Consider the following 19447-nt stretch of genomic DNA (forward strand, 5'->3'; position numbering starts at 1 on the left):
CTAGTCTACTAAACTGTTCCTTACTGTCTCACATCGTCTAGCCTACTAAACTGTTCCTTACTGTCTCACATCGTCTAGTCTACTAAACTGTTCCTTACTGTCTCACATAATCTAGTCTACTAAACTGTTCCTTACTGTCTCACATCGTCTAGCCTACTAAACTGTTCCTTACTGTCTCACATCGTCTAGTCTACTAAACTGTTCCTTACTGTCTCACATCATCTAGTCTACTAAACTGTTCCTTAGTGGCCTTACTGTCTCACATCGTCTAGCCTACTAAACTGTTCCTTACTGTCTCACATCGTCTAGTCTACTAAACTGTTCCTTACTGTCTCACATCGTCTAGCCTACTAAACTGTTCCTTAGTGTCTCACATCGTCTAGCCTACTAAACTGTTCCTTAGTGTCTCACATCGTCTAGCCTACTAAACTGTTTCTTACTGTCTCACATCGTCTAGTCTACTAAACTGTTCCTTAGTTTCTCACATCGTCTAGCCTACTAAACTGTTCCTTACTGTCTCACATCATCTAGTCTACTAAACTGTTCCTTAGTGGCCTTACTGTCTCACATCGTCTTGCCTACTAAACTGTTCCTTAGTGTCTCACATCGTCTAGCCTACTAAACTGTTCCTTAGTGTCTCACATCGTCTAGCCTACTAAATTGTTCCTTAGTGTCTCACATCGTCTAGCCTACTAAACTGTTCCTTACTGTCTCACATCGTCTAGCCTACTAAACTGTTCCTTACTGTCTCACATCGTCTAGTCTACTAAACTGTTCCTTACTGTCTCACATAATCTAGTCTACTAAACTGTTCCTTACTGTCTCACATCGTCTAGTCTACTAAACTGTTCCTTACTGTCTCACATCGTCTAGCCTACTAAACTGTTCCTTACTGTCTCACATCGTCTAGTCTACTAAACTGTTCCTTACTGTCTCACATAATCTAGTCTACTAAACTGTTCCTTACTGTCTCACATCGTCTAGCCTACTAAACTGTTCCTTACTGTCTCACATCGTCTAGTCTACTAAACTGTTCCTTACTGTCTCACATCATCTAGTCTACTAAACTGTTCCTTAGTGGCCTTACTGTCTCACATCGTCTTGCCTACTAAACTGTTCCTTAGTGTCTCACATCGTCTAATCTACTAAACTGTTCCTTACTGTCTCACATCGTCTAGTCTACTAAACTGTTCCTTACTGTCTCACATCGTCTAGCCTACTAAACTTTTCCTTAGTGTCTCACATCGTCTAGCCTACTAAACTGTTCCTTACTGTCTCACATCGTCTAGTCTACTAAACTGTTCCTTACTGTCTCACATCGTCTAGCCTACTAAACTGTTCCTTAGTGTCTCACATCGTCTAGTCTACTAAACTGTTCCTTACTGTCTCACATAATCTAGTCTACTAAACTGTTCCTTACTGTCTCACATCGTCTAGTCTACTAAACTGTTCCTTACTGTCTCACATCGTCTAGCCTACTAAACTGTTCCTTAGTGTCTCACATCGTCTAGCCTACTAAACTGTTCCTTACTGTCTCACATCGTCTAGCCTACTAAACTGTTCCTTAGTGTCTCACATCGTCTAGCCTACTAAACTGTTCCTTACTGTCTCACATCATCTAGTCTACTAAACTGTTCCTTAGTGGCCTTACTGTCTCACATCGTCTTGCCTACTAAACTGTTCCTTAGTGTCTCACATCGTCTAGCCTACTAAACTGTTCCTTACTGTCTCACATCGTCTAGGCTACTAAACTGTTCCTTACTGTCTCATATCGTCTAGTCTACTAAACTGTTCCTTAGTGTCTCACATCGTCTAGCCTACTAAACTGTTCCTTACTGTCTCACATCATCTAGTCTACTAAACTGTTCCTTAGTGGCCTTACTGTCTCACATCGTCTTGCCTACTAAACTGTTCCTTAGTGTCTCACATCGTCTAGCCTACTAAACTGTTCCTTACTGTCTCACATCGTCTAGCCTACTAAACTGTTCCTTACTGTCTCACATCGTCTAGGCTACTAAACTGTTCCTTACTGTTTCACATCGTCTAGTCTACTAAACTGTTCCTTACTGTCTCATATCGTCTAGCCTACTAAACTGTTCCTTAGTGTCTCACATCGTCTAGCCTACTAAATTGTTCCTTAGTGTCTCACATCGTCTAGCCTACTAAACTGTTCCTTACTGTCTCACATCGTCTAGCCTACTAAACTGTTCCTTACTGTCTCACACCGTCTAGTCTACTAAACTGTTCCTTACTGTCTCACATAATCTAGTCTACTAAACTGTTCCTTACTGTCTCACATCGTCTAGTCTACTAAACTGTTCCTTACTGTCTCACATCGTCTAGCCTACTAAACTGTTCCTTACTGTCTCACATCGTCTAGTCTACTAAACTGTTCCTTACTGTCTCACATAATCTAGTCTACTAAACTGTTCCTTACTGTCTCACATCGTCTAGCCTACTAAACTGTTCCTTACTGTCTCACATCGTCTAGTCTACTAAACTGTTCCTTACTGTCTCACATCATCTAGTCTACTAAACTGTTCCTTAGTGGCCTTACTGTCTCACATCGTCTTGCCTACTAAACTGTTCCTTAGTGTCTCACATCGTCTAATCTACTAAACTGTTCCTTACTGTCTCACATCGTCTAGTCTACTAAACTGTTCCTTACTGTCTCACATCGTCTAGCCTACTAAACTTTTCCTTAGTGTCTCACATCGTCTAGCCTACTAAACTGTTCCTTACTGTCTCACATCGTCTAGTCTACTAAACTGTTCCTTACTGTCTCACATCGTCTAGCCTACTAAACTGTTCCTTAGTGTCTCACATCGTCTAGTCTACTAAACTGTTCCTTACTGTCTCACATCGTCTAGTCTACTAAACTGTTCCTTACTGTCTCACATCGTCTAGTCTACTAAACTGTTCCTTACTGTCTCACATCGTCTAGCCTACTAAACTGTTCCTTAGTGTCTCACATCGTCTAGCCTACTAAACTGTTCCTTACTGTCTCACATCGTCTAGTCTACTAAACTGTTCCTTAGTGTCTCACATCGTCTAGCCTACTAAACTGTTCCTTACTGTCTCACATCATCTAGTCTACTAAACTGTTCCTTAGTGGCCTTACTGTCTCACATCGTCTTGCCTACTAAACTGTTCCTTAGTGTCTCACATCGTCTAGCCTACTAAACTGTTCCTTACTGTCTCACATCGTCTAGCCTACTAAACTGTTCCTTACTGTCTCACATCGTCTAGGCTACTAAACTGTTCCTTACTGTTTCACATCGTCTAGTCTACTAAACTGTTCCTTACTGTCTCATATCGTCTAGCCAACTAAACTGTTCCTTAGTGTCTCACATCGTCTAGCCTACTAAATTGTTCCTTAGTGTCTCACATCGTCTAGCCTACTAAACTGTTCCTTACTGTCTCACATCGTCTAGCCTACTAAACTGTTCCTTACTGTCTCACATCGTCTAGTCTACTAAACTGTTCCTTACTGTCTCACATAATCTAGTCTACTAAACTGTTCCTTACTGTCTCACATCGTCTAGTCTACTAAACTGTTCCTTACTGTCTCACATCGTCTAGCCTACTAAACTGTTCCTTACTGTCTCACATCGTCTAGTCTACTAAACTGTTCCTTACTGTCTCACATAATCTAGTCTACTAAACTGTTCCTTACTGTCTCACATCGTCTAGCCTACTAAACTGTTCCTTACTGTCTCACATCGTCTAGTCTACTAAACTGTTCCTTACTGTCTCACATCATCTAGTCTACTAAACTGTTCCTTAGTGGCCTTACTGTCTCACATCGTCTTGCCTACTAAAATGTTCCTTAGTGTCTCACATCGTCTAATCTACTAAACTGTTCCTTACTGTATCACATCGTCTAGTCTACTAAACTGTTCCTTACTGTCTCACATCGTCTAGCCTACTAAACTTTTCCTTAGTGTCTCACATCGTCTAGCCTACTAAACTGTTCCTTACTGTCTCACATCGTCTAGTCTACTAAACTGTTCCTTACTCTCTCACATCGTCTAGCCTACTAAACTGTTCCTTACTGTCTCACATCGTCTAGCCTACTAAACTGTTCCTTACTGTCTCACATAGTCTAGCCTACTAAACTGTTCCTTACTGTCTCACATCGTCTAGCCTACTAAACTGTTCCTTACTGTCTCACATCGTCTAGCCTACTAAACTGTTCCTTAGTGTCTCACATCGTCTAGCCTACTAAACTGTTCCTTAGTGTCTCACATCGTCTAGCCTACTAAACTGTTCCTTAGTGTCTCACATCGTCTAGCCTACTAAACTGTTTCTTACTGTCTCACATCGTCTAGTCTACTAAACTGTTCCTTACTGTCTCACATAATCTAGTCTACTAAACTGTTCCTTACTGTCTCACATCGTCTAGTCTACTAAACTGTTCCTTACTGTCTCACATCGTCTAGCCTACTAAACTGTTCCTTAGTGTCTCACATCGTCTAGCCTACTAAACTGTTCCTTACTGTCTCACATCGTCTAGTCTACAAAACTGTTCCTTAGTGTCTCACATCGTCTAGCCTACTAAACTGTTCCTTACTGTCTCACATCATCTAGTCTACTAAACTGTTCCTTAGTGGCCTTACTGTCTCACATCGTCTTGCCTACTAAACTGTTCCTTAGTGTCTCACATCGTCTAGCCTACTAAACTGTTCCTTACTGTCTCACATCGTCTAGCCTACTAAACTGTTCCTTACTGTCTCACATCGTCTAGGCTACTAAACTGTTCCTTACTGTTTCACATCGTCTAGTCTACTAAACTGTTCCTTACTGTCTCATATCGTCTAGCCTACTAAACTGTTCCTTAGTGTCTCACATCGTCTAGCCTACTAAACTGTTCCTTACTGTCTCACATCGTCTAGTCTACTAAACTGTTCCTTACTGTCTCACATCGTCTAGCCTACTAAACTGTTCCTTACTGTCTCACATCGTCTAGCCTACTAAACTGTTCCTTACTGTCTCACATCGTCTAGCCTACTAAACTGTTCCTGAGTGTCTCACATCGTCTAGCCTACTAAACTGTTCCTTACTGTCTCACATCGTCTAGCCTACTAAACTGTTCCTTAGTGTCTCACATCGTCTAGCCTACTAAACTGTTCCTTACTGTCTCACATCGTCTAGCCTACTAAACTGTTCCTTACTGTCTCACATCGTCTAGTCTACTAAACTGTTCCTTAGTGGCCTTACTGTCTCACATCGTCTAGCCTACTGAACTGTTCCTTACTGTCTCACATCGTCTAGCCTACTAAACTGTTCCTTAGTGTCTCACATCGTCTAGTCTACTAAACTGTTCCTTACTGTCTCACATCGTCTAGCCTACTAAACTGTTCCTTACGGTCTCACATCGTCTAGTCTACTAAACTGTTCCTTACTGTCTCACATCGTCTAGCCTACTAAACTGTTCCTTACTGTCTCACATCGGGTTGATATTGCTCCCTTTATCTGGCTGTCTCAATGTAAACACCTGACAGCTGCAACATTGGTTAGATTGTAAATGGCACCCTATTCCCTATATAGTCTACTACTTTTTACCTTTTTTGTGGTAGTGCATTATGTATGGAATTGGGAGCTATTTGAGAAGTACCCGTTGACATTTTCAGGACAAGCAGACTCCATGAGAGCCAGCCTTGGAAGTGGGTTATTATGTAGCTGTGAGAACATGGGCCCAGTATGGACCGGAATGTCTTTTGGTAAATAGCCTAAAGAGAATGTGTGTTATAGAGAAAAACATGTGTGAGCAGGAGAGTAGAAGAGAGAGAGACAAAGAGAGAATAAGAATGAGAGAGAGACAGAGAGCATTAGAATCAGAGAGAGAAAAAAGGACAGTGAGACTAGGAGAGAGAGACAGAAGGAAGGAAGGACAGCGACAGAGGGAAGGACAGCGACAGAGAGAAGGACAGCGACAGAGGGAAGGACAGGGGGAAGGACAGCGACAGAGAGAAGGACAGGGGGAAGGACAGTGACAGAGAGAAGGACAGGGGGAAGGACAGTGACAGAGAGAAGGACAGGGGGAAGGACAGCGACAGAGGGAAGGACAGGGGGAAGGACAGCGACAGAGGGAAGGACAGAGGGAAGGACAGCGACAGAGGGAAGGACAGAGGGAAGGACAGAGGGAAGGACAGCGACAGAGGGAAGGACAGAGGGAAGGACAGCGACAGAGGGAAGGACAGAGGGAAGGACAGCGACAGAGGGAAGAACAGAGGGAAGGACAGCGACAGAGAGAAGGACAGGGGGAAGGACAGCGACAGAGGGAAGGACAGAGGGAAGAACAGCGATAGAGAGAAGGACAGTGACAGAGAGAAGGACAGGGGGAAGGACAGCGACAGAGGGAAGGACAGGGGGAAGGACAGCGACAGAGAGAAGGACAGAGGGAAGGACAGCGACAGAGGGAAGGACAGAGGGAAGGACAGCGACAGAGAGAAGGACAGTGACAGAGAGAAGGACAGGGGGAAGGACAGCGACAGAGGGAAGGACAGAGGGAAGGACAGCGGCAGAGAGAAGGACAGGGGGAAGGACAACGACAGAGGGAAGGACAGCGACAGAGAGAAGGACAACGACAGCGGGAAGGACAGCGAAAGAGAGTAGGACAGTGGGAAGGACAGCGACAGAGAGAATGACAGGGAGAAGGACAGAGGGAAGAACAGCGATAGAGAGAAGGACAGTGACAGAGAGAAGGACAGGGGGAAGGACATCGAAAGAAGGAAGGACAGGGGGAAGGACAGCGACAGAGAGAAGGACAGAGGGAAGGACAGCGACAGAGGGAAGGACAGAGGGAAGGACAGCGACAGAGAGAAGGACAGAGGAAAGGACAGCGACAGAGGGAAGGACAGAGGGAAGGACAGCGGCAGAGAGAAGTACAGGGGGAAGGACAACGACAGAGGGAAGGACAGCGACAGAGAGAAGGACAACGACAGCGGGAAGGACAGCGAAAGAGAGTAGGACAGTGGGAAAGACAGCGACAGAGAGAATGACAGGGAGAAGGACAGCGACAGAGAGAAGGACAGGGGGAAGGACAGCGACAGAGAGAAGAACAGCGACAGAGGGAAGGACAGCGACAGAGAGAATGACAGCGACAGAGGGAAGGACAGCGACAGAGGGAAGGACAGCGACAGAGAGAAGGACAGCGACAGAGAGAAGGACTGCGACAGAGAGAAGGACTGCGACAGAGAGAAGGACTGCGACAGAGAGAAGGACTGCGGGAAGGACAGCGATAGAGAGAAGGACAGTGGGAAGGACAGCGATAGAGAGACAGACAGAGAGAAGGACAGCGATAGAGAGAAGGACAGCGATAGAGAGAAGGACAGCGACAGAGAGAAGTACAGCGACAGAGGGAAGGACAGCGACAGAGAGAAGTACAGCGACAGAGAGAAGTACAGCGACAGAGAGAAGTACAGCGACAGAGAGAAGAACAGCGACAGAGAGAAGAACAGCGACAGAGAGAAGGACAGCGACAGAGGGAAGGACAGCGACAGAGGGAAGTACAGCGACAGAGAGAAGGACAGCGACAGAGAGAAGTACAGCGACAGAGAGAAGGACAGCGACAGAGAGAAGGACAGCGACAGAGAGAAGGACAGCGACAGAGAGGACAGCGACAGAGAAGGACAGCGACAGAGAAGGACAGCGACAGAGAGAAGGACAGCGACAGAGAGAAAGAAAGACAGAGAGAAAGACAGGGACAGAGAGAAGGACAGGGACAGAGAGAAGGACAGCTACAGAGAGAAGGACAGGAGGAAGGACAGCGACAGGGGGAAGGACAGCGACAGAGAGAATGACAGCGACAGAGAGAATGACAGCGACAGAGAGAAGAACATCGACAGAGAGAAGGACATCGACAGAGAGAAGAACAGGGACAGAGAGAAGGACAGGGGGAAAGACAGCGACAGAGAGAAGGACAGGGACAGAGAGAAGGACATGGACAGAGAGAAGGACAGCGACAGAGAGAAGGACAGCGACAGAGAGAAGGACAGCGACAGAGAGAAGGACAGGGACAGAGAGAAGGACAGGGGGAAAGACAGCGACAGAGAGAAGGACAGGGACAGAGAGAAGGACAGCGACAGAGAGAAGGACATCGACAGAGAGAAGGACATCGACAGAGAGAAAGACACCGACAGAGAGAAGGACATCGACAGAGAGAAGGACAGGGACAGAGAGAAGGACAGGGGGAAAGACAGCGACAGAGAGAAGGACAGGGACAGAGAGAAGGACAGGGACAGAGAGAAGGACATCGACAGAGGGAAGGACAGTGACAGAGGGAAGTACAGCGGGAAAGACAGCGACAGAGAGAAGGACAGGGACAGAGAGAAGGCCAGCGACAGAGAGAAGGACAGGGACAGAGAGAAGGACAGGGACAGAGAGAAGGACAGGGGGAAAGACAGCGACAGAGAGAAGGACAGGGACAGAGAGAAGGACAGTGACAGAGGGAAGTACAGCGGGAAAGACAGCGACAGAGAGAAGGACAGGGACAGAGAGAAGGACAGGGACAGAGAGAAGGAGAGCGACAGAGAGAAGGACAGCAACAGAGAGAAAGACAGCGACAGAGAGAAAGACAGCGGGAAGCACAGCGATAGAGAGAAGGACAGGGGGAAGGCCAGCGACAGAGAGAAGGACAGCGACAGAGAGAAGAACAGCGACAGAGGGAAGGACAGCGACAGAGGGAAGGACTGCGACAGAGGGAAGGACAGCGACAGAGAGAAGGACAGCGACAGAGAGGACTGCGACAGAGAGAAGGACAGCGGGAAGGACAGCTATAGAGAAAAGGACAGTGGGAAACACAGCGATAGAGAGAAAGACAGAGAGAAGGACAGCGATAGAGAGAAAGACAGCGGGAAGGACAGCGACAGAGAGATGGACAGCGACAGAGAGAAGGACAGGGGGAAGAACAGCGACAGAGAGAAGGACAGGGACAGAGAGAAGGACATCGACAGAGAGAAGGACAGCGACAGAGGGAAGGACATCGACAGCGAGAAGGACATCGACAGAGAGAAGGACAGGGGGAAGGACAGCGACAGGGGGAAGGACAGAGGGAAGAACAGCGACAGAGAGAAGGACAGAGGGAAGGACAGCGACAGAGAGAAGGACAGAGGGAAGGACAGCGACAGAGAGAAGACAGCGACAGAGAGAAGGACATCGACAGAGAGAAGGACAGGGGGAAGGACAGCGACAGGGGGAAGGACAGAGGGAAGAACAGCGACAGAGAGAAGGACAGCGACAGAGAGAAGGACAGAGGGAAGGACAGCGGCAGAGAGAAGGACAGGGAGAAGGACAGCGACAGAGGGAAGGACAGCGACAGAGGGAAGGACAGCGACAGAGAGAAGGACAGCGGGAAGCACAGCGATAGAGAGAAAGACAGTGGGAAGGACAGCAACAGAGAGAAGAACAGGGGGAAGGCCAGCGACAGAGAGAAGGACAGGGGGAAGGACAGCGACAGAGAGAAGAACAGCGACAGAGGGAAGGACAGCGAAAGAGGTAAGGACAGCGACAGAGAGAAGGACAGCGACAGAGAGGACTGCGACAGAGAGAAGGACTTCGACAGAGAGAAGGACAGCGGGAAGGACAGCGATAGAGAGAAGGACAGTGGGAAGGACAGCGATAGAGAGAAGGACAGCGACAGAGGGAAGCCAGCGACAGAGGGAAGGACAGCGACAGAGAGAAGGACAGCGACAGAGAGAAGTACAGCGACAGAGAGAAGTACAGCGACAGAGAGAATGACAGCGACAGAGAGAATGACAGCGACAGAGAGAAGGACAGCGACAGAGAGAAGGACAGCGACAGAGAGATGGACAGGAGGAAGGACAGCGACAGGGGGAAAGACAGCGACAGAGAGAAGGACAGCGACAGAGAGAAGGACATCGACAGAGAGAAGGACAGGGGGAAGGACAGCGACAGGGGGAAGGACATCGACAGAGAGAAGGACAGGGGGAAGGACAGCGACAGGGGGAAGGACAGAGGGAAGAACAGCGACAGAGAGAAGGACAGCGACAGAGAGAAGAACAGAGGGAAGGACAGCGACAGAGAGAAGTACAGCGACAGAGAGAAGGACAGCGACAGAGAGAAGGACAGCGACAGAGAGAAGGACAGAGGGAAGGACAGCGACAGAGAGAAGGACAGCGACAGAGAGAAGGACAGAGGGAAGGACACCGGCAGAGGGAAGGATAGAGAGAAGGACAGCGACAGAGGGAAGGGCAGCGACAGAGTGAAGGACATAGAGAAGGACAGCAACAGAGAGAAGAACATGGGGAAGACCAGTGACAGAGAGAAGGACAGCGACAGAGAGAAGGACAGAGAGAAGGACAGCGACAGAGAGAAGGACAGAGGAAAGGACAGCGACAGAGGGAAGGACAGCGACAGAGGGAAGAAGGAAGGACAGAGTGAGAAAGAGAGAGGTAGAAATACATCTGAGAGTATCCTCCACTAAATCTGCACTAAACGAGCGCACACACGTGCATGTTGTTCTAAAAGTTCACTTGTTCAGTGGATAGGAATATATACATACAGTGAGGCAAAAAAGTATTTAGTCAGCCACCAATTGTGGCTTAAATAGATGAGAGGCCTGTACTTTTCATTATAGGTACACTTCAACTATGACAGACAAAATGAGGGGAAAAAATCCAGAAAATCACATTGTAGGATTTTTTATGAATTTATTTGCAAAGTATGGTGGAAAATAAGTATTTGGTCACCTACAAACAAGCAAGATTTCTGGCTCTCACAGATCTGTAACTTATTCTTTAAGAGGCTCCTCTGTCCTCCACTCGTTACCTGTATTAATGGTACTCTCATCTTTTTAAGTGGGAGAACTTGCACAATTGGTGGCTGACTAAATACTTTTTTTGCCCCACTGTACATATAGTTGGAGTCAGAAGTTTAAGAACACCTGAACCAAATACTTTTAAACTCAGTTTTTCACAATTCCTGACATTTAATCCTAGTTCAAATTCCCTGTTTTAGGTCGGTTAGGATCACCCCTCTATTGTAAGAATATGAAATGTCAGAATAATAGTAGAGAGAATGATTTATTTCAACTTTATTTTCCCTAACCCTAACCCAGTGGGTCAGAAGCGTGGTCCCATGGTGTTTATACTTGCATACTATTGTTTGTTCAGATGAATGTGGTAGCTTCAAGCGTTTGGAAATTGCTGCCAAGGATGAACCAGACTTGCGGAGGTCTACAATTTTTTTCTGAGGTCTTGGCTGATTTCCCCATGATGTCAAGCTAAGAGGCACTGAGTTTGAAGGTAGGCCTTGAAATACTTCCACAGGTACACCTCCAATTGACTCAAATGATGTCAATTAGCCTATCAGAAGCTTCTAAAGCCATGACATAATTTTCTGGAATTTTCTAAGCTGTTTAAAGGCACAGTCATCTTAGTGTATGTAAACTTCTGACCCACTGGAATTGTGATACAGTGAATTATAAGTGAAATAATGTCTGTAAACAATTGTTGGAAAAATGATTTATGTCATGCACGAAGTAGATATCCTAAACAACTTGCCAAAACTATAGTTTGTTAACAAGAAATTTGTTGAGTGGTTGAAAAATGAGTTTATGACTCCAACCGGAGTATATGTAAACTTCAGACTTCAACTGTGTGTGTGTGTGTGTGTATATATGTGCACACACACACCCATATATATATATGCACTTATACATATATACACACATATATATACACATATATATAAGTGTATACGTATAGGTGTATACACTATATACTCAACAAATTTTTCTAATGATCAATTAGCCTTTTAAAATAATAAACTTGGATTAGCTAACACAACGTGCCATTGGAACACAGGAGTGATGGTTGCTGATAATGGGCCTCTGTACGCCTATGTAGACATTCCATAAAAAAAATCTGCTGTTTCCAGCTACAATGGTCATTTACTACATTAACAATGTCTACACTGTATTTCGGATTATTTTTATGTTATTCTAAATGGACAATTATTTTTTATTTTTGCTTTCAATTGACCCTAAACTTTTGTTGTGTCTTTGGCTATGCCGGATTAAGTGATATGACATGCTATTCTATAAAATCCTTTCTCTGTAATTAATATTACCTGATTGAGCTTATCATGTAAATGTAATTAACTAGAAAGTCGGGGCACCACAAAATGATATTTATAGAGCTGTTATCTTCCGAATAAACTCTTAAAGACCGAGTAATATTTTACATCAATAGCAATCAATATTAATCGTCACCTTATTTCAGTCTCATCTGAAAGTTGTAAGTTCTTGGTTATCTTCACGAACCCTGGCTAACAAGTTGAATCAGCAATACAAAATTGTGTTTAATTATTTATTTACTAAATACCTAACTAACCACACAGAATTATATACAGAATGAATCATACCTTGATTACAAATTATTACATAAAGGAAAACGTCCCTAGTGGGCGGAACAGATATGACAGCTTGTTACACAAAAGAAAAGGGGCTGGGTTTGAGTGAAAGAGCGGGAAGACTGAGGAACAAAGGGCGAAGCTGTGCTATTGTAAATACAGTATTTTATGCATTCTAAATTACCACCCATTTGGAAAAGGAAAATGCAATAAATATTTACTCTGAGCTGCGCTTCAATAGGTTGGTGGTAGATGGATGGCCATGTTGCCCAACAGAGTCCTTTGAAGAGTCTCTGGTGGTGAACGGGATACGTTGTAGTGTCGTCGTTGGGTGGTAGATGGGATACTCCATCTGTCCTGGATGTTTTTTAGCTGCTGTTGCTAACTCAACGGCTAGGATGTCTCACTTCTTTAGTGAATAAGAGTTCAAAGTTCATACCATTCACAACCAAAGCTCACGCTGAGGTTGGCTTCGTTCTGTAGATGACATGTTAGTCCTTTTTAACGTATGGACCGTCGTCCTCACGTCCTCGGAACAGGAGGTTACATTTTCGTCAAGGGCTTATATAGTGGAGGGAGAAAGGTGTGTTTTCATAGTTTATAACCCATGTCCCTTCACAGGGGCGGGCCACTGATTGAGCAGAGCCCTATCTTATGAAAACCCAATCTCTCATTTGGAAGCTGATTTAATCTTTTCACCAAACATTTAAATTGCACTACGATTCAATGTGAATCTATAATGTGTAGACTTTCCCTATGTTAACCAAGGGGTTTTCAATAGTCACATCAGTAGGTTAGAGAGAGGAAAAAGGGGGGGGGGGGTGGTATTTATGACTGTCAGACCTACCCCCAGGCCAGCGTCATGACACTTTTGAACGGTAGGGTATGTATCTCACTCTGAACAACTCAGTAGTTGGTAGTTACTGTATTTCTGACTGCTATTCTTTCTTTCTGCAACATGAAATCACTATCAGTCAGCATGTGGAACATTCAGGATCTAAACTCAACAACCTATCAGTCAGCATGTGGAACATTCAGGGCCTAAACTCATCAACCTATCAGTCAGCATGTGGAACATTCATGGCCAAAACTCATCAACCTATCAGTCAGCATGTGGACCATTCATGGCCAAAACTCATCAACCTATCAGTCAGCATGTGGACCATTCAGGATCTAAACTCATCAACCTATCAGTCAGCATGTGGACCATTCAGGATCTAAACTCAACAACCTATCAGTCAGCATGTGGACCATTCAGGATCTAAACTCATCAACCTATCAGTCAGCATGTGGACCATTCAGGGCTTAAACTCATCAACCTATCAGTCAGCATGTGGAACATTCAGGATCTAAACTCATCAACCTATCAGTCAGCATGTGGACCATTCAGGATCTAAACTCAACAACCCTATCAGTCAGCATGTGGACCATTCAGGATCTAAACTCAACAACCTATCAGTCAGCATGTGGACCATTCAGGGCCTAAACTCATCAACCTATCAGTCAGCATGTGGAACATTCAGGGCCTAAACTCATCAACCTATCAGTCAGCATGTGGACCATTCATGGCCTAAACTCAACAACCTTTGGACTGAAGAGGTTAGCACTGGAGGTCAACAAACATTCTGCAGGAGACATGGTGTAAGGCTGACGTTGTCACTCACTGCCTTACAGGCTACAGAGAGGTCACTGCCCCACAGGCTACAGAGAGGTCATCATTCTGCAGGAGACATGGTGTAAGGCTGGTGTTGTCACTCACTGTCCCACAGGCTACAGAGAGGTCACTGCCCCACAGGCTACAGAGAGGTCACTGTCCCACAGGCTACAGAGCGGTCACTGTCCCACAGGCTACAGAGCGGTCACTGTCCCACAGGCTACAGAGAGGTCACTGTGCCACCGGCTACAGAGAGGTCACTGTGCCACAGGCTACAGAGAGGTCACTGTCCCACAGGCTACAGAGAGGTCACTGTGCCACAGGCTACAGAGAGGTCACTGTCCCACAGGCTACAGAGAGGCCATTGTGCCGTCACAGAAACACAGCTCTGTCAAGAGGCAGAGACCCTGGAGGACTGATCATTTGATACAAATCCGAACTACAACATCTAATTGATCCCTTCAAAATTGGTAAATATCACATTTGTTTAAAACTGAAAAAATAACTTGTACTGACAGAAAAATATATGTTCCTTTGCGCAATATATATCCCCCCTCAGAATCCCGATATTACTCAGAGGAGATCCCCCCCCCCCCTCAGAATCGCCATATTACTCAGAGGAGATCTCCCCCACCCCTCAGAATCCCCATATTACTCAGAGGAGATCTCCCCCCACCCTCAGAATCCCCATATTACTCAGAGGAGATCTCCCTCCCCCCCTCAGAATCCCCATATTACTCAGAGGAGATCTCTCCCCCCCCCCTCAGAATCGCCATATTACTCAGAGGAGATCTCCCCCCACCCCTCAGAATCCCCATATTACTCAGAGGAGATCTCCCCCCACCCCTCAGAATCCCCATATTACTCAGAGGAGATCTCCCCCCCCCCTCAGAATCCCCATATTACTCAGAGGAGATCTCTTCCCCCCCCCCCCCCCCCCCAGAATCCCCATATTACTCAGAGGAGATCTCCCCACCCCCCTCAGAATCCCCATATTACTCAGAGGAGATCTCCCTCCCCCCCTCAGAATCCCCATATTACTCAGAGGAGATCTCTCCCCCCCCCCCCTCAGAATCGCCATATTACTCAGAGGAGATCCCCCCCCCCCCTCAGAATCCCCCTATTACTCAGAGGAGATCTCCCCCCCCCCCCCCAGAATCCCCATATTACTCAGAGGAGATCTCCCCCCCCCTCAGAATCCCCATATTACTCAGAGGAGATCCCCCCCCCCTCAGAATCCCCATATTACTCAGAGGAGATCTCCCCCCCCCCTCAGAATCCCCATATTACTCAGAGGAGATCTCCCCCCCTCAGAATCCCCATGTTACTCAGAGGAGATCTCCCCCCCCCCAGAATCCCCATATTACTCAGAGGAGATCTCCCCCCACCCTCAGAATCCCCATATTACTCAGAGGAGATCTCCCCCCCCTCAGAATCCCCATATTACTCAGAGGAGATCTCCCCCCCTCAGAATCCCCATGTTACTCAGAGGAAATCTCCCCCCCCCCCCCCAGAATCCCCATATTACTCAGAGGAGATCTCCCCCCCCCCCCCCCCCCCCCTCAGAATCCCCATATTACTCAGAGGAGATCTCCCCCCCCCTCAGAATCCCCATATTACTCAGAGGAGATCTCCCCCCCCCCTCAGAATCCCCATATTACTCAGAGGAGATCTCCTCCCCCCCTCAGAATCCCCATATTACTCAGAGGAGATCTCCCCCCCCCTCAGAATCCCCATATTACTCAGAGGAGATCTCCCCCCCCCTCAGAATCCCCATATTACTCAGAGGAGATCTCCTCCCCCCCTCAGAATCCCCATATTACTCAGAGGAGATCTCCCCCCCCCTCAGAATCCCCATATTACTCAGAGGAGATCTCCCCCCCTCAGAATCCCCATGTTACTCAGAGGAGATCTCCCCCCCCAGAATCCCCATATTACTCAGAGGAGATCTCCCCCCCCCTCAGAATCCCCATATTACTCAGAGGAGATCTCCCCCCCCCTCAGAATCCCCATATTACTCAGAGGAGATCCCCCCACCCTCAGAATCCCCATATTACTCAGAGGAGATCTCCCCCCCTCAGAATCCCCATATTACTCAGAGGAGATCTCCCCCCCCCCCCCCCCCCTCAGAATCCCCATATTACTCAGAGGAGATCTCCCCCCCCCTCAGAATCCCCATATTACTCAGAGGAGATCTCCCCCCCCCCTCAGAATCCCCATATTACTCAGAGGAGATCTCCTCCCCCCCTCAGAATCCCATATTACTCAGAGGAGATCTCCCCCCCCCTCAGAATCCCCATATTACTCAGAGGAGATCTCCCCCCCCCCTCAGAATCCCCATATTACTCAGAGGAGATCCCCCCCCTCAGAATCCCCATATTACTCAGAGATCTTCCCCCCCCTCAGAATCCCCATATTACTCAGAGGAGATCTCCCCCCCCCCCCCTCAGAATCCCCATATTACTCAGAGGAGATCCCCCCCCCCTCAGAATCCCCATATTACTCAGAGGAGATCTCCCCCCCCCCAGAATCCCCATATTACTCAGAGGAGATCTCCCCCCCCCCCTCAGAATCCCCATATTACTCAGAGGAGATCATCCCCCTCCTCAGAATCCCCATATTACTCAGAGGAGATCTCCCCCCCCCTCAGAATCCCCATATTACTCAGAGGAGATCTCCCCCCCCCCTCAGAATCCCCATATTACTCAGAGGAGATCTCCCCCCCCCTCAGAATCCCCATATTACTCAGAGGAGATCTCCCCCCCCCCCCTCAGAATCCCCATATTACTCAGAGGAGATCTCCCCCCCCCCTCAGAATCCCCATATTACTCAGAGGAGATCTCCCCCCCCCCTCAGAATCCCCATATTACTCAGAGGAGATCTCCCCCCCCTCAGAATCCCCATATTACTCAGAGGAGATCTCTCCCCCCCCAGAATCCCCATATTACTCAGAGGAGATCTCCCCCCCTCAGAATCCCCATATTACTCAGAGGAGATCTCCCCCCCCAGAATCCCCATATTACTCAGAGGAGATCTCCCCCCCCCCTCAGAATCGCCATATTACTCAGAGGAGATCTCCCCCCCCCCCCCCCTCAGAATCCCCATATTACTCAGAGGAGATCCCCCCCCCCCCCCTCAGAATCCCCATATTACTCAGAGGAGATCTCCCCCCCCCCCCTCAGAATCCCCATATTACTCAGAGGAGATCTCCCCCCCCCCTCAGAATCCCCATATTACTCAGAGGAGATCTCCCCCCCCCTCAGAATCCCCATATTACTCAGAGGAGATCTCCCCCCCCTCAGAATCCCCATATTACTCAGAGGAGATCTCTCCCCCCCCAGAATCCCCATATTACTCAGAGGAGATCTCCCCCCCTCAGAATCCCCATATTACTCAGAGGAGATCTCCCCCTCAGAATCCCCATATTACTCAGAGGAGATCTCCCCCCCCCTCAGAATCGCCATATTACTCAGAGGAGATCTCCCCCCCCCCCCCCTCAGAATCCCCATATTACTCAGAGGAGATCCCCCCCCCCCCTCCTCAGAATCGCCATATTACTCAGAGGAGATCTCCCCCTCAGAATCCCCATATTACTCAGAGGAGATCTCCCCCCCCCCTCAGAATCGCCATATTACTCAGAGGAGATCTCCTCCCCCCCTCAGAATCCCATATTACTCAGAGGAGATCCCCCCCCCCCTCAGAATCCCCATATTACTCAGAGGAGATCTCCCCCCCCCTCAGAATCCCCATATTACTCAGAGGAGATCCCCCCCTCAGAATCCCCATATTACTCAGAGATCTTCCCCCCCCTCAGAATCCCCATATTACTCAGAGGAGATCTCCCCCCCCCCCCCTCAGAATCCCCATATTACTCAGAGGAGATCCCCCCCCCCCTCAGAATCCCCATATTACTCAGAGGAGATCTCCCCCCCCCCCAGAATCCCCATATTACTCAGAGGAGATCTCCCCCCCCCCCTCAGAATCCCCATATTACTCAGAGGAGATCATCCCCCTCCTCAGAATCCCCATATTACTCAGAGGAGATCTCCCCCCCCCCTCAGAATCCCCATATTACTCAGAGGAGATCTCCCCCCCCCTCAGAATCCCCATATTACTCAGAGGAGATCTCCCCCCCCCCTCAGAATCCCCATATTACTCAGAGGAGATCTCCCCCCCCCCCCTCAGAATCCCCATATTACTCAGAGGAGATCTCCCCCCCCCCTCAGAATCCCCATATTACTCAGAGGAGATCTCCCCCCCCCCTCAGAATCCCCATATTACTCAGAGGAGATCTCCCCCCCCTCAGAATCCCCATATTACTCAGAGGAGATCTCTCCCCCCCCAGAATCCCCATATTACTCAGAGGAGATCTCCCCCCCTCAGAATCCCCATATTACTCAGAGGAGATCTCCCCCTCAGAATCCCCATATTACTCAGAGGAGATCTCCCCCCCCCTCAGAATCGCCATATTACTCAGAGGAGATCTCCCCCCCCCCCCCCCTCAGAATCCCCATATTACTCAGAGGAGATCCCCCCCCCCCCCCCCCTCAGAATCCCCATATTACTCAGAGGAGATCTCCCCCCCCCCCCTCAGAATCCCCATATTACTCAGAGGAGATCTCCCCCCCCCTCAGAATCCCCATATTACTCAGAGGAGATCTCCCCCCCCCCTCAGAATCCCCATATTACTCAGAGGAGATCTCCCCCCCCCTCAGAATCCCCATATTACTCAGAGGAGATCTCTCCCCCCCCAGAATCCCCATATTACTCAGAGGAGATCTCCCCCCCTCAGAATCCCCATATTACTCAGAGGAGATCTCCCCCTCAGAATCCCCATATTACTCAGAGGAGATCTCCCCCCCCCTCAGAATCGCCATATTACTCAGAGGAGATCTCCCCCCCCCCCCCCCTCAGAATCCCCATATTACTCAGAGGAGATCCCCCCCCCCCCCTCCTCAGAATCGCCATATTACTCAGAGGAGATCTCCCCCTCAGAATCCCCATATTACTCAGAGGAGATCTCCCCCCCCCCCTCAGAATCGCCATATTACTCAGAGGAGATCTCCCCCCACCCCTCAGAATCCCCATATTACTCAGAGGAGATCTCCCCCCCCCACAGAATCCCCATATTACTCAGAGGAGATCTCTCTCTCCCCCCCCCCCCCCCAGAATCCCCATATTACTCAGAGGAGATCCCCCCCCCCCCCAGAATCCCCATATTACTCAGAGGAGATCTCCCCCCCCTCAGAATCCCCATTTTACTCAGAGGAGATCTCCCACCCCCCCCAGAATCCCCATATTACTCAGAGGAGATCTCCCCCCACCCCTCAGAATCCCCATATTACTCAGAGGAGACCCCCCCCCCCCACCTCAGAATCCCCATATTACTCAGAGGAGATCTCCCCCCCCCCCAGAATC

The sequence above is a fragment of the Oncorhynchus kisutch genome, linkage group LG17, assembly GCF_002021735.2.
Source record: "Oncorhynchus kisutch isolate 150728-3 linkage group LG17, Okis_V2, whole genome shotgun sequence".
Classification (NCBI taxonomy): Eukaryota; Metazoa; Chordata; class Actinopteri; order Salmoniformes; family Salmonidae; genus Oncorhynchus; species Oncorhynchus kisutch.